We start from the raw sequence: 16,750 nt of genomic DNA, 5'->3' as shown, positions 1-16,750 counted from the left end.
TCACACAAAGTTACCACTCATGGTAAGTATAGTTAGAAGACTCACCTCATCAGTAAGCAAGTAAACCTCGTACCCTTCGAACGGTCTAATCCCGCCTACATGTCATAATCATCTCTAATTAACACTTATAACCACAACTCTAAATACATTAAAAGCTAACCCCTCTCTGTAACTCCCAGAATGGGTAAAAGACCATTTTACCCCTCCATGGTCTCCATAATCCAAGCCTTGACCAACCCTAAAAGTCAACAGAAGTGAACACTCGAGTCAACAGTCCCTGTTGACCCAACTTGTCGAGTGCATCTATGTGACTCGTCGAGTCCCTTTGTTTCCTCAGAATTATTGTGAATGTTTATCTTAACTCGTCGAGTTGTCTCATCAACTCGCCGAGTCACACGTGTCCAGAATCATTGGGGAAAACCCTAATCGGCTTGTCGAGTCCGCTTACCGACTCATCGAGTCCCTTCAGCCCCTTTTCTCATTCAAACAATTTTCGGCAGAAATGTTGTCTCATACTCTGGATCTAGCCTTCCAAGGCTCACTTATCACGTAAAGCTGCAAGCTTTATGTTCATGCATGGCATTTATGGCTCAAAATGACAAAACAAGCTCCATAAGAGGTCTCATGCATGGAAACTTCTCCAAAGCTTGATAAATCTTGGATCTTTGGGCTCACGGGACCTCAATATGTCCAGATCTGGAGTCTCAACTCCGTGAAAAGCTCATAACACTCTAGATCTCACAGAAGGATGGGGAAAATGTCCCTAAACTCCCTAAAACAACATCTAACTAGACAATGATCAAGATAGTGACTTTTTACCTTCAAACAGTAGCTAAGAATGAGTGAACACCAGATCCAGAAGCTCCTTCTCGTCCAAGGCTCTTTCTCTTCAACTCTCCTCCAAGAATGCACTAAAACCCACAAAATTAGTCTCTTTTTCCCTCACACAAGGTTATGGCTCGATTAGGGTTCCTCATAGTGTAGTAGGGTGACAAGGGTGGTGGAAATGAGGGCTTAAGGTTCGTTAAATAGGACACAAACCTAGAAAATTAGGGTTTCCTCACACAGGTCCTACTCGTCGAGTCGGGGTCCTTCAACTCGTCGAGTAGACTCTTAAGTCACGCGGCCAATTAACCCCTCTACTCGGCGAGTTGGGGCATCCAACTTGTCGAGTTGACCTGGAAAAATGAATAAAATTGATTAAATAATATACCAGGGACTCGGGATGTTATAATTCTCCCCCACTAGAATCAGACTTCGCCCTCGAAGTCGTTTCCCGAGAATAACTCTAGGTACTGCTCCCACATCTCGGACTTCAGCTCCCAAGTCCACTCGGATCCCTTCCGTTGTTGCCACTGAACTTGAACCAAAGGCACCTCTTTATTCCTGAACACCTTCACCTTCCTATCCAAGATTGCTATCGGCCTCTCAATGTAGTTCTGTCTCGCATCCACCTGAATGTCCTCTAAAGGGACCACTACTGTCTCATCGGCTACACACTTCCTTAGCTGGGACACATGGAAGGTGTTATGAATCTGACTCAACTCCGCATGCAACTCCAACCGATTAGCTACCTTACGCACTCGTGCGATCACTCTGAATAGACCGATGTATCTAGGGCCCAACTTACACCGCTTCCTGAATCGAATCACCCCTTTCCATGGGGACACCTTCAGGAGGACAAAATCTCCGACCTGGAACTCTAACTCAGATCGTCGCCGGTCTGCGTAACTCTTCTGACGACTCTAGGTCGTCAGTAACCTCTCTCTGACCTGCTGAATCCGCTCAGTCGTCTTGATCACTATCGTAGTGCTCCCCATCACTCTCTACCCTACCTCTCTCCAACAAATAGGAGTTCGGCACCTCCTCCCATATAAAAGCTCGAAGGGAGGCATACCGATGCTGGAGTGGTGGCTGTTGTTGTATGAAAACTCATCCAAGGGCAAATAAGCGTCCCAACTTCGACCGAAGTCCATAACACATGCACGTAGCATGTCCTCGAGCGTCTGAACCGTCCGCTCACTCTGCCTGTCTGTCTGTGGGTGATAGGTTGTACTGAAGTGCAGCCGGGTACCCAACTCCTCATGTAATTTATTCCAGAACCTAGAAGTAATTCGTACATCCCGATCTGACGCTATAGATGTTGGCACCCCATGCCGTGCCACCACCTCTCGAATGTAGGTCTCGACAAATTTCTCAACAGAAGATCTCTCAGTAATCGCCAAAAAGTGAGCACTCTTTGTCAACCGGTCTACAATCACCCATATCGCATCAACGCCTCGCGCGGTCCTCGGTAGATTGGTGATAAAATCCATAGAAATCAGCTCCCACTTCCACTGGGGAACCTCCAAGGGCTGTAACTTGCCGTAAGGATGCTGATGCTCCACCTTGACCTGACGATATGTCAAGCACCTCTCGACTACCCAAGCCACATCTCTCTTCATACAGGGCCATGAATAATCCCTTTTCAAGTCCAAATACATCTTGGTGGCTCCCGGATGGATCGAGAATCTCGACCGATTGGCCTCCTCCATCAAAATATGCCGAGCTCCACCTATATACGACACCCAGATCCGCCCATGATAGGTCATAAGCCCACGACTATCGGTCTTAAACTTAGAAATCTACCTAATCACTCGCTCTCTCTTACGATTCTCTGGTCTCACGGCCTCCACCTGGGCATCTCGGATGGTATCTAAGACTTGGGTCATCACAGTCATCATCATGCACATGTCTCAGATCGGAGCACTCACTGCTCGGCGACTCTGGGCGTCGGCTACCACATTAGCCTCGCCAGGGTGATACAAAATATCATAATCGTAGTCTTTCACTACATCCAACCATATCCTCTGTCTCATATTCAGGTTGGGCTGATCCATAAGGTACTTAAGGCTCTTATGGTCCGTGTATATAGTACACTGAACACCGTACAAATAGTGGCGCAAAATCTTGAGGGCGAACACCACCGCCCCCAACTCCAAATCATGGGTGGGATACCGCATCTCATGAGGCTTCAACTGCCTTGATGCATATGCAATCACGTGTCCCCTCTATATCAACACGACACCCATCCCTGAAATAGATGCATCATAGTAAACTACGGAGTCCTCCACTCCCTCAAGAAGGGCTAACACTGGAGCTTCGCATAATCTCTGGCGAAGAGTCTCGAAAGGGGCCTGCTGCTCGGGCCCCAAGAAAAAGTAACACCCTTCTTGGTCAATCTCGTAAGTGGAACGGAAATCTTGGAGAAATCCATGATAAATCTCCGGTAATAACCTGCCAGGCCAAGAAAACTCCTGATCTCAGATGGGAACCTCGGCACCTCCCATCGCATAACTGCCTCAATCTTGGTCGGATCGACCAAAATCCCATCCTGGTTAACGAGATGACCTAAGAATTGGACCTCTCATAACCAGAAATCACACTTGGAGAATTTGGCATAAAGCCTCTCCGTCCGCAATACTTCAAGAATCTCGAGAAGATGCTCCTCGTGCTACTCTCTGGTCCTCGAGTATACCAAGATGTCATCGATGAACATGATCACCGACCTGTCTAACATAGTCCTGCACACCCGGTTCATGAGATCCATGAACGCTGCCGGTGCGTTGGTGAGTCTGAAAGGCATCACCATAAACTCGTAGTGCCCATAACGCGTCCTAAAGGCTGTGTTATGGATATCCTCCTCCCAAACTCTCATCTGATGATATCCAGATCTCAAGTCAATCTTGGAAAACCAAGACACCCCCTGCAACTGATCGAATAAATCGTCGATCCTCGGTAGTGGATAACGGTTCTTGACCGTCAACTTGTTCAACTCCCGGTAACCAATACACATCCGGTGTGAACCATCCTTCTTCTTGACAAAATGGATCAGCACTCCCCACGGTGAGCTACTCGGCCTAATAAAACCCTTCCCCAACATCTCCTGAAGCTGTGAGGATAACTCCTGCATCTCGGGCGGCTCAAGGCGATAAGGTGACATGGCAATAGGCGCCACACCCGGAATCAAATCGATCCGGAACTCCACCTGTGTCTCGGGAGGTACACCTGGCAATTCCTCAGGGAAAACATCCGGGAACTCACACACTATCGGGACCTCGGCGATAGAACTCGGCCTCTCAGTGGCAACTCTCGTATCCGTCACATAAGCTAAAAAGCCCATGCATACCTGCTGTAGACTCTGTCTCGCCCTGGCGGCAGAGCAGAAAGCTGATCCAGATCTGGTCCCCTCGCTATACACAATAAGTACTCCTCCACTAGGGTCTCGTATGGTCACCATCTGACGCTCACAGTTAATCACAGCTCCAAACCGACTCAACCAATCCATGCCCACTATGACACAAACATCACCCATCGCTATCGGCACCAGATCTATGGGGAAATCCACACCAAAAATCTCCAACACACATCCCGAAACACATCAGTGGCAAAAATTGTACGCTCGTCGGCTATAGAAACCCTCAGAGGTCGACTCAACGCCTCACGTCTAACACTAATGTGTCGACTAAAGGATAAGGACACGAAGGATCGACTCGCACCCGAGTCAAATAACACTAAAGTAGGCACAAAACTCACAAGAAAAGTACTTATATACAACACAATATAAGCATAAACAAATCTCAAAATAACAGGAATAAGGAAATACGTACCGGCCATGACATCAGGTGCCGCGCGGACCTCCTCTGCTGTCAATTGAAATGCTCTCCCACTAGCTCTCAGGGTCTCAGCCTTCGCCGACTGGCTATCAGTAGTACGCAAGGCAGCGGGAGCAGAATCCTGAACTGATCTCTGAGTAAGTTGAGGACACTCGGCCTTTAGGTGGCCCGTCTGGTTGCAATGAAAATAGACCGAGAATCCCTTGGGACAGTCCTTCGCCAAATGCCCGTCTTTTCCATATTTTTAGCAAATCCCCGCCCAACAAGACCCCTCGTGGCTGTTACCGCACTTGCCACAAGTGCGGCCCTTCTAGCCTCCCGCTCTCACATCAGCGGGCTTAGCCCGCTTTGTCGTAGGCTGCAACTGCACTGGTCTCTGGTCTCTCCCATGAGACTCTCCCTCCTCCCTAGCCTGTAACTCTACCTCAATCTCCCTCCGCCTGGCATTGGTCTGAAGCTCACCCAATGTCCGGTATGACGAGTTCGCCACAAAATCTCGTATATCCCTCCTCAGTATGCTCAGATATCGGCTCACACGTGCCTGCTCAGTAGACACGTGCTCAGGGCAAAACAACACCCTATCATGGAACATCCTCTTGATCTCGGTCACAGTTTCTGTCATCTGCTTGAGAGACAGAAACTCCCAGGCTAACCGTTCCCTCTCTACCTGGGGAACATACTCATCTCGGAACAACTGTGTAAACCTCTCTCATGTTACTGCAACATGATTTGCAGGAGTAAAGCTGCCAGTCACGAACTTCCACCAGTCCTTCACTCCCAAGCGAAGATGGTTAAGTACGAACACGTATAGAAACACCCCTCAATGTCGGAGATCCATCTCATATCAGCGATCAGGTCCTAAGTCCCATAAAACTCTGGTGGCTTTGTGTTGCTGAACTCCCGGAACAACAATGAGTCACCTCCCTGTGGCCTCGAAGCAGCTAGGGCTGCGGTGGCTGCGGCAACATCAACCTCAGTAACAGCAGCATAGCGCTCATCGAAGGTCTCAATCAACATGTTCTTAATAGACCCGAACATCTCTAATATGGCCTCTCTGATAGCTGCGCCCACCTCATCATGAATGATCCTGCGGATCTCCTCGACACTGGTACCACTGGTCCCGAGGTTGTAGCCTGTACCCACCATAATGTCTTTGAAACACAACACGAAAATCGTTAGAGACTCACACGAGCATACTCACACTCGATTTCCCGTCCCTACATGCTCCTTAGTATCCTAAGGATTCTTACTTGGGTCGCATACAGATCCGGTGCTTTCAGTAGTACAGACCCAATACTACCTTCCACACCAACCTGTAGTCACCCCAAGTCCTCCTCCTAGGATCCTAATTCACAAGTACCCTATCTCTCACGAATAACAAGCTACCTTCTAAGAAGGCTCCTCTTATGCTCATCTAGTTATATCTCCAAGATTATCCCTCGTCTCAAACTCTTTTTAAGAGATTCCTGCTAGATACTCCTACTTAGCATATACTCATGGCAAATAACATATAGCAACATCTCCTAGGATAAGGCATCACAAATCAGGCAAATCTAGCCCTAAGATAAGAAATACCTAGCCTATCCTCTAGCATGCATCCGTAACACCTCATAAATATCTCATAATATAAACAAATAAGGGCTTTTTGGGATATCACCGTTCGGGCTCTGGCTGATTGTACACACTGCTCCATCTCCTTTTTCTCTTAAAAACTCTTTGCTCGTTTTAGAAAAATCATTTATCCTTGAAAATATTTCTTAAATCCTCAGTTTGAGTTCAGACATACATGAAGGTACATCCAAATCCCTCAAACCAAGGCTTTGATACCAACTTGTAACACCGTAAATTTTCAAACAAATTTATCATTTTAAAACCACATAATTCTCACAACACATTTCACAAAAACCCAAAGTGATGAATTATCAAAAACACAAATCCATAATTGTTTGAATAAAAATACAGGATCCTCAAAAATATAAGTCCATCTTGTGTGTACAATCAAGTCGACGCCTTCCCGCGATCCTGAGAAGTACCTGAAACTCATATCACATAACACGGTAAGCACGAAGCTTAGTGAGTTCCCCAAAATACCACACATATCTCATTAGCCTCTCATGGCTATATCTCAATAATGACCCTCCGGTCAATGTATCTCAGTGGAGACCCTCCGGTCCCACGACTCGGGTTGGACCCTCCGGTCAGAATAATACACAACATAAATCACAAAGACAAAATACAGGATATCACAATATTCAATAATAGCATACAAGACCCTCTGTTCACACAAAGTTACCACTCATGGTAAGTATAGTGAGAAGACTCACCTCGTAAGTAAGCAAGTAAACCTCGTACCCCTCGAACGGTCTAATCCCCGCCTACATGTCATAATCATCTCTAATTAACACTTATAACCACAACTCTAAATACATTAAGCTAACCCCTATCTCTAACTCCCAGAATGGGTAAAAGACCATTTTACCCCTCCATGGTCTCCATAATCCAAGCCTTGACCAACCCTAAAAGTCAACATAAGTCAACAATCGAGTCAATAGTCCCTATTGACCCAACTCGTTGAGTGCATCTATGTGACTCGTCGAGTCCCTTTGTTTCCTCAGAAGTGTCATGAATGTTCATCTTAACTCGTCGAGTTGTCTCATCAACTCGCCGAGTCACACGTGTCCAGACTCGTCGGGGAAAACCCTAAACGACTCGTCGAGTCCGCTTACCGACTCATCGAGTCCCTTCAGCCCCATTTGTCATCCAAATGATTTTCGACAGAAATGGTGTCTCATACTATGGATCTAGCCTTCCAAGGCTCACATATCACGTAAAGCTGCAAGCTTTACGTTCATACATGGCATTTATGGCTCAAAAAGCCAAAACAAGCTCCATAAGAGGTATCATGCATGGAAACTTGTCCAATGCTTGATAAAGCTTGGATATTTAGGCTTATGGGACCTCAATATGTCCAGATCTAGAGTCTCAACTCCATGACAAGCTCATAACACTCTAGATCTGAAAGAAGGATGGGGAAAAAGGCCCTAAACTCCCTAAAACGAGATCTAACTAAACAATGAGCAAGATAGTGACTTTTTACCTTCAAACAGTAGCTAAGAATGAGTGAATACCATATCCAGAAGCTCCTTCTCGTCCAAGGTCTCTTGCTCTTCAACTCTCCTCCAAGAATGCACTAAAACCCACAAAATTAGCCTCTCTTTCCCTCACACAAGGTTACAGCTCGTTTAGGGTTCCTCACAGTGTAGTAGGGTGACAAGGGTGGCGGAAATGAGGGCTTAAGGTCCTTTAAATAGGACACAAACCCGAAAAATTTAGGTTTCCTCACACAGCTCCTACTCGTCGAGTCGGAGTCCTCCGAATCGTTGAGTAGACTCTAAAGTCACGCGGCCAATTAACCCCTCTACTCGGCGAGTTGGGCATCCAACTCGTCGAGTTGACCTGCCAAAATGAATAAAATTGATTAAATAATATACCTGGGATTCAGGATGTTACATTCGTAGGGCAGAAGTTGGTCGAGAAGGTCTCAGACCGATTGATCTGTGGATCTCGGCCAACATAGTTGATGTGAAGGTTGGTTGGTTACATCTTCAGGGTGTTGCTAGAATTTTATTGGTGCTTCGGCATGCGAGGTTGTTATCTATTGTATAGGTGGTGGTTTCCTTCTTTGGCTTTTCAATGGATGACACAGGATCAGGAGGTACTGATAGGGTCAGGTATGCAAGTATTGGTCAGCATGTGGGTGGCTCTATCTACCTGAAAGTTGTATAAGACTTTGGGATCTACAGGTTTTGAGTGAGGAAGAGGGTTCTTCCGTCATGGTTTTAAGGATGTGGTGTGAAGTCAATCTCTTTAGGATATGTGGCTTTTCAAGAAATATAAGGTTGGAAGAATTATCAGAAGATGATCGACTATTTAAATATATGATGTCTTAGAGGTGATTCAGACCTTGGAGTCTCTTCTTGAGTTGGCTTATGAGCCCAGTTTTGGAACTTGTATGTCAGCGGCTATAGGTGCCGACTTGCAAGCAATCTTAGTTCCTGTCGAAGGAGTCGGGTTTGAAGCACCCACAACGGGGTTACTTCGAGAATGGAAGCAAGAACTGATTTTGATGATGAAATCCAATTTAAGTAGGGGAGAATTGTAACATTCAGTTTCATGAACGGGTCAGTTTAGGACATCAAGGATTCAAAGTAATGGTTTTTAGGTAAAACCGAGTGTCACAACATGACCATAGGGAGGTCACGGCGTGACAAGTGAATAAATGAAACACGGATCCAACTGATCTCACAATGTGACACTTACGGTATGAAGATTTAAGAGTGATTTCGACCTAATCCCATGAATTTTTAGGGATCTCTCCATATTTAAGGACCTTATCTCATCACCTAGGGTATCGTTTTCAGCCTCCAGTCCCTTCAAATGAAACCATATCCCCATCTATGAGTTCTTGAAATTTTGGTGGTGTATTTGTGACTTAAAGAAGAAGAGGATCATTCTTGGTGCATAGATCCAACTTGCATGCTTCATTAGCATCTTCTAGCAACATCTTTGGACCTTTGTGAGTAACCAAGTTTCACGCTTTATGTTTCCTTCTGGCTAGATCTAAAGTTGTATGCATTATCCATGTTTAGGATAGTCATAGTGTTGGGACTCCATAAAATTGGAAACTTTATAGGTCTTTAGAGTCCGTTGGTGATTATATGTGGTAGATTTGAAGTTTGGGTAATGATTGAGCTCAAGCTTGAGGTTTTGACCTCATTTTCTTCATAAATGACCTAATTTGAGCTCAAGTCTTGCATTGGACATGCAAGACTTTAAAGCATCGATTTTTATGGATTTTAGGGTGTAAGGAAGCTTTCTAGAGGAGATGGATTAGTGGCTTAATGGATTAAGGGGTTAACTTATCAAATTTCCCTTCATACGGTTCTCACAGCGTGAGGTTATGTGTGTCACGTCGTGAGGAATGATGGACTGTGACTATTTTGTCTTTTAGCTGGTCACGACGTGACCAAGAGAGTGTCACGTCGTGAGGATCAGTTGGCCTGTTAACCGTTGACTTTTGACTAGTTTGACTTTGAGTCAAACTTGAAGGATTTGGGCTGCTGATTAAGATTCTACCATGTTTTTGTGCGAGTAGGATTGTGGGAGAAAGTAATGCAGAAAGGGGAGCGCGTGGCAGTGTTTATGTGTTCATCGATTCAGGTGACTTTTTCTTCCATGTACCCGTGGGTTGAAGCCACCAATGTCGGCCAACGTTTTTGATTATGTACCCTTGTGTATAGGATGTTGTTATGTTGTAGTGATCTATTAGATATATTTATATCCTTATGTTTTAGGATGCAGCAGTAGTGGTATACTTGTTAGAGTACCAGTAGGCTGGTTATCATCTAGTGGAATGCCCTAGGGGTTGTATGTAGCCACGTAGGATAGCCTGGGAACTCTTGATCTAGGCTTTCTTGCCCGCCCCTCACTTGGTTATGGCACTAGGGTAGGATCATCTGTTCGGGTCGCTATCTCACCTCTGGTTACTTATGACTATGCATTCTGTGGATATTTGTTGGTTGCGAAGCAGTGTGCTAAGAGGGATCTAGTAGGTGGTAGTGGGTTGTATGATTGATAGTTGCCTATATTTATGTGCCTACTTGATTTATTTTTTGTTTATATGTCGACATATTGTGGCGGTTGGGTTGAGGCAACATGAAAACAATACTAGAAAGTGGTTGGGTTGAGGAAGCAGGCCAACAAACCCAGGAAGCGGTTGGGTTGAGGCAGCATGCCAATAAACCCGGGAAGTAGTTGGGTTGAGGCAGCAGGCTAACAAACCTGAGAAGCGGTTGGGTTGAGGCAACAGGCCTACAAGCCCAGCATGTATGTTATATTTATGTTTTGTGGTGTGTGGTATTTTGGGGGAACTCATTAAGCTTTATGCTTACCCAAATGTTTATGTTTTTTAGGTTTCTTTGGTGATTGTGGGAAGGCAAAGGCGTGACTATATACACTCATTCACAACATTGAGGATACCGTGTTTATTATATTACTCTGACTTTCGACAAATGTAATTTGGAATAAATGCTTTTCTTAAAATGGATTTATAATTATGAGGTTTTACCTTAATAAAAATGAAAATTTTTGGTTGCGAAAATGGGACGTTACATCACACCAAACGTAAAAATTAAAACTAAAAAGGATAAAAGTTCACTTATCATCCTCCTCTCGTGCACCACTCGTCCCGACTCCATAATCTCCACCGTCCGACCACAACTCTTGCCAAGTCGGAATATAAGGCAATTGTTGTGGAAAATGTTCACGGGCGCTCAACGTGTAAGTGGGAGAATAACTCGTCAATAAATTAACCAATATAGTTCACACCACCACGAAGATTATCCAAATATCTATGGACCCGGTTTAGGAATGGGTTGGCACCTCTAATGGGTACATCGGGTGGTGGTTAGGTTTGTTTGCCACTTATTGGTCATACATTATGTCGCCTTCATGCCCTCGACTCCTCTACATCCTTTATCGGTAACTCTGGGTCATCCGTCGGTATCCCATATATACCTCCAATGTTAACCACCACTTGCAACGTATCTAAGTAACGGATGGGAAGATCATTTCCCGGAATACACGTAAAAGAATGAACCATGCTCGAGATTGAAATCCTATATATTTTGCAAGTCGGGTCATAAAATGACCTCCCGTAATCAGACTTCCCGCTCTTGAGTTCACCTCCTTTTCTCCTAAAAATCATGCCAACATATATGGAAGGTTGCAAAAAACCCTTGGTGTGATAATACTCCAAAGATAGATATAATATGGATTTCTTGTGAAGAATTTGTGTTATCCATCCTATTCGTGATCATTCTCCAAAACGCAAAATCTTGGGTCCCCACTGAAAAATCCCGAGAAGTATCAAGTAAAAATAAAGAAAATCATGCAAACATTACTTTATTCATTCCATATAAATCCACTCTCCACGCAAATTCTGTCCAACTACATTTTTCGTATTCTCCACCATATCAGAATGCTAGAGCTCTTCCATATTTTGGATCGTCCATATTTTCTTCAATGTCAATGATGGCAAAGAACACGAACGATAATTCCCTATAAACAGGTTCTTGAATGGAAACAAATTCCTCCACTCATTGCATGTGAACAAAAAATCCGGTTCTGTTATATAGATTTATTAAATGTTGCTCCAGCCGATCCATAATCCCAACACTCCTTAACCATGCCCAATCAATAACAGGTGCGACAACAAAATCCCTATTATGTAGCCATCCTAAATGGTTGTTGTAAGTTCTTAAAACATCTTGTGAAATATCTTGCAGGAATTGGTAAAATGGGTGTAGGTTTGAAACATCTCCTTGTGGTTGTTGGTGTTGTCTTCATTGACCCATATTACTGCAAAAACAAATAGCAAACCAACCACAAAATAAAGACACAACAGTTTAGCAAAACATAAGAATCAATGCTATATACCCAGTTTTCACGACGTAACAAAAGACTCGTCACGTCGTGACGATGGTCGAGAGGCACTTATGGTAATCAGACGCTATTTTTGACCGTATTTATTCCACAAAAATGCATAGGGTTCGGTCTATACTCCTTTTTTTTTACATATTTATCAAACATGTAAACTTGATTTCTCAGTCAAAATTCAAAATTTAGACAAACCTAAACTTAAAAAAGCCCATAGTATTCAAAGCATATAAATCCAGAAAAATTAAGTTCAATAGATCAATGAAATCTTACCTTGAAGTTGTTGAAACACAAAAGTTAGAAGGAATATGACATTCCAGTGGAAAATTCAAGTGTAAGGGAAAAGGAAATGAACATGTCCTCAAGTTTGGAGAAAGTGATTTCTCACAAAGATTATTTTAGGGTATTTACTAATTCCCCCTCCCCCCCCGATCAGCCTCTTTCTTAACGTTGTGACAAGTGGATGGTTATGTCGTGAAATTAGTAATTCGTGGTAGAATCGGGTTCGTCAAAATCGCACATCATGAACAAGAATTGTCCACATCGTGATATCGTTTAATTTCAAAAATCCATTTTTTCTTTAAAAAATAATAAAAACATTTACCAAAATACACCTTTGAACCCCACACTTGATTAAAAATAGAGAACGAGCTAGTGACTACTGCTTGAAAATTTAAAAATGAAAAGTAAACAATAAAACTAAAAATAAAAGGAAGGAAAATGCAAACTAAACTCGGGTTGCCTCCCTGAAACGCTTATTTTGTAAGAGTCAAGAATTGAACTCCTTCCCACTCTACATTATGACAGTTGGGAATGGAATCTCCCTGTTCTCCTTTAATTCGAGTCTCTTTCTTCTGTATGCCGCAACCCTTATTTTGTACGCATTCTTTACATTCTCTTTCTTCCTTGGTTTGTCGGTTGGATTGTGCTTTTGCTTGACTCCTTTAATTTGCACAACCAATTCGTCCTTCTTTTCCACATATTCCTCTTCATCACTAGGATCTTTATCTTCACTTGCCTCCTTGAATTGAGCTTGAGGGTTTGTACAGGGAAACACTTACAACATCCCAGGAATTGATGCTCTGGGCTTCCTACATCTCACTTCTTTCCTTGATTCTCCTTCCTTTGGCAAAGGCTTGTGTAAAGGTAAAAGTTCCATAATCTTTTGCAATTCTAGAATTTCATCAGTTCATTCTTCTTCTAAATCCATGCCATACTTTTTTTCTCCATAGAGTTCCTCAATCACCCCATCCATAAAGCATAATTCATATTTTCTCACGCGTGATGATTTATTGTCTCATTTTGCTCCAAAAGTAATTTCTTCATTACCAACTCGTAATGTAAGTTTAGACTCGTTCATGTTGACTAGTACTCTTGTGGTGTTACGTATTGGACATCAAAGGATGATAGGTACTTCTTCATCTTGTTTCATGTCTAAGACCACAAAGTCAATTGCAAAGATGAATTTTCCAATTTTTACTAAAAACTCTTTAATAATGCCATGAAGATAAGTGACAGATTGATCCGCCATATGGATTGTCATTTTTGCATTCTTCAATTTTAGTAAATTCAGTATTTAGTAGAATAAATATGGCGTCAAGTGGACGCTAGCTTCAAAATCGACCAAAGCATAAGTCTTTGTTGCATTTCCAAATTCACACGACCACGTGAGGCGTCCCGTACCTCCCATATTTATTGGTATCCCTTGCTTGAAAATCGTTGAATATCGTTCATTTAGAACAACCTTAGAAATATTCTCCAATTCTACTCGAGTACTAATAAGGACTTTAAAGAATTTTGTGTATCCTGGCATTTTTGTAACATCCGGATTCCCAGGTATATTATTTTATCATTTAATTTGAGATTTGTGGAGTGACTCGACGAGTTGGTGCCCTAACTCGTTGAGTAGAATCGCGTCTGGTGACATGGATTAATGAATGGACTCGACGAGTCTGTGAGGCAACTCGCCGAGTCAGCGCTGATTAAGGAAACCCTAAATTCTCGGGCCTGCGGCATATTTAAGGGCACTTATAGCCTCCATTTCGCCTCACCAGAACCCTTACACCCTTGAGAGAAACCCTAACGTCCATAGTGAGCTAGAATGGTGAGGATAGCTAATCTTGTGTTCATTTTGGCTCATTTACTTGAAGAGGATGGAAGGTTCTTCAAAGATCAAGAAGGGAGGGCTAGTAGATCTGGTTCTTCTTCATCTCAAGCTTCAGATCAAGGTAAAAAGCTTTTACCTTTCTTGAAGGATGATTAGATCTCATGTTCATGAGATTTAAGGCTTGTAACACCTTCTTGATAGGGCTTTGGATGAATAAAGCCCTTTTTTGAGTTTAGACTTCAGATATGGACCTTGTGAGGTCCAGAGAGTCCAAAAGTTTAGAGCTTTAGTGAATCAACCAAGGAGTCTTGTGTTTTGGAAGCATTAATAGAGTAGTGATGGCATATAGAGCAATATATCCCATGCATGGTCATGAAGATCAAACCTTTACGTGACTTTTGGATAAAAGGAGGCTAGATCTAGAGGCTGGAGTTGCAGATCTGACCTCAGGTGCCCAAATGAGAAATTCGAATGAGTCAACTTGCCGAGTCTATGAGATGACTCGACGAGTCGGATCGGGTTGCCCCAGCGTTCTTGACCCAGTGATAACTCGTCGAGTTGGAAGTCAAATCGACGAGCTGAGTGAAACCCTAGGGAGAGCTCTGAGGATACGAGTGGACTCGGCGAGTCAGAAGAGTGCACTCGGCGAGTTAGATCAACTTTGACTGTTGACTCGTGTTGAGTTCTGTTGACTTTATAGTTGGGTCAAATATGAGCATTTGAGACCAGGGAGGGGTAAAATGGTCTTTTACCCATTCCAAGGGTTAGAAAGAGAGTAAGAGGACTTTTGGTGTATTTGAGTAAGAGTGGGGTATTGATTATAGATGCTTATCTAATATGATAGGCGGAGGTTAGATTGAGGATTTCCGAGCACGAGATTCTTACTAGCTAGCTTAGGAGGTGAGTTTTCTCACTATACTTTACCTCGAGTGGTAATTTATGTGTGACCAGAGGGTCTTATGCGCTTGCTCGAGTTATGCTTTTTCTATGTGATATATGTGTTGTATGTTATATTATGTGATACATAGAATGGACCGGAGGGTCCAACGTACTATGAGACCGGAGGGTTCTCAACCAGACCGGACCAGAGGGTCCAACGAGCCATGGGGCTGGAGGGTCCCAATAAGACTGGACCGGAGGGTCCAACGTGTCGTGGGACTGGAGGGTTCCACTGAGACACATTGACCGGAGGGTCTTACAGAGTTATAGCCTCGAGTGGCTAATGTGTTGTATGTGGTATTTTGGGGAACTCACTAAGCTTTGTTCTTACCGTGTTATGTGTTATGTGTTTTAGGTAGTTCCGAGGATCGCAGGAAGGCACAGACATGATCGTACACACTGGCGAGAGATTATTTTATGATTCTGGGATTGTGATTTACACTTGTGGATTGTTAACATTTGAGACACTTGTGATATTTATGAAATATAATATATGTGTTTTATGTGTTTTAAAAATGAATTAAAATTGGCTTGAAAAATTACGTCGTTACAAATTGGTATCAGAGCCTTGGTTTGAGGGATTCGGATGCACCTTCGGGTATGTCTGGACTCAAACTGAGGATTTGAGGAAAATTTTCAAGAGAAATGATTTTTCTAAAAACCAGTAAGAGTTTCTAAGAGAAAAGCGGAAAATAGCAGTGTGTACAAGCAGCCAGCGTCCGAACCATGATTTCCCAAAATACCCTTACCTTATGTGTTATGAGATATTATGAGATATATTATGCATGCTAGAGAATAGGCTAGGTATTTCATATTTTAGGACTAGAGTGGCCTGATTTGTGATGCCGTAGCCTAGGAGTTACTGCTACTGTGAATTGCTTTAAGTGCGAGTAGGTAGCAGAGAGGATCTTATGAGAGGCCTACTAAACAGTAGTCTGTGTACGGAGAGGCATAGAGTACTTGCCATCTGGAATCCTAGGAGGAGGACTTGGGGTGAATGTGGATGCGGTGTGGAAGGTAGTATTGGGCCCGTACTACTGAAAGCACCGGATCGGTGAGCAGCCCAAGTAAGAATCCTTAGGATGCTAAGGAACAAGTAGGGCGAGTGATCGAGTGTGAGTATACTCGAGCGAGTCTCTGATTATTCTGTGTTGTGTTTCAGAGACATCATGGTGGGTACACGCCACAACCCCGGAGGGAGTGGGACTAGTGACGATGAGATCCGGAGGATGATTCACGAGGAGGTGGCCGCAGCTATCCGAGCAGGGATTCCCGAGATGTTTGGGTATATTAAGACCACCCTGATTGATACGTTTGATGAGCGATATGCTGCTATCACTGAGGCTGCTGCTGTTGCCGCCACTGCACCTTTCGTCGCTACTAGGCCACAGGGAGGTGACTCGTTGTTGTTCCGGGAGTTCAACTACACGAAGCCACCAGAGTTTGATGGGACTCAGGATCTAATTGCTGCGATGAGATGGATATTTGATATCGAGGGGTGTTTTTACACATGTTCTTGCCCAGATCACTTGAGAGTTCGGTTTGCGCTGAA

Source organism: Lactuca virosa, chromosome 5, assembly GCF_052849685.1.
Source record: "Lactuca virosa cultivar CGN04683 chromosome 5, Lactuca_virosa_CGN04683_v6, whole genome shotgun sequence".
Classification (NCBI taxonomy): Eukaryota; Viridiplantae; Streptophyta; class Magnoliopsida; order Asterales; family Asteraceae; genus Lactuca; species Lactuca virosa.
The sequence above is the reverse complement of the archived record's forward strand: the minus strand, read 5'-3'. Positions refer to the sequence as shown.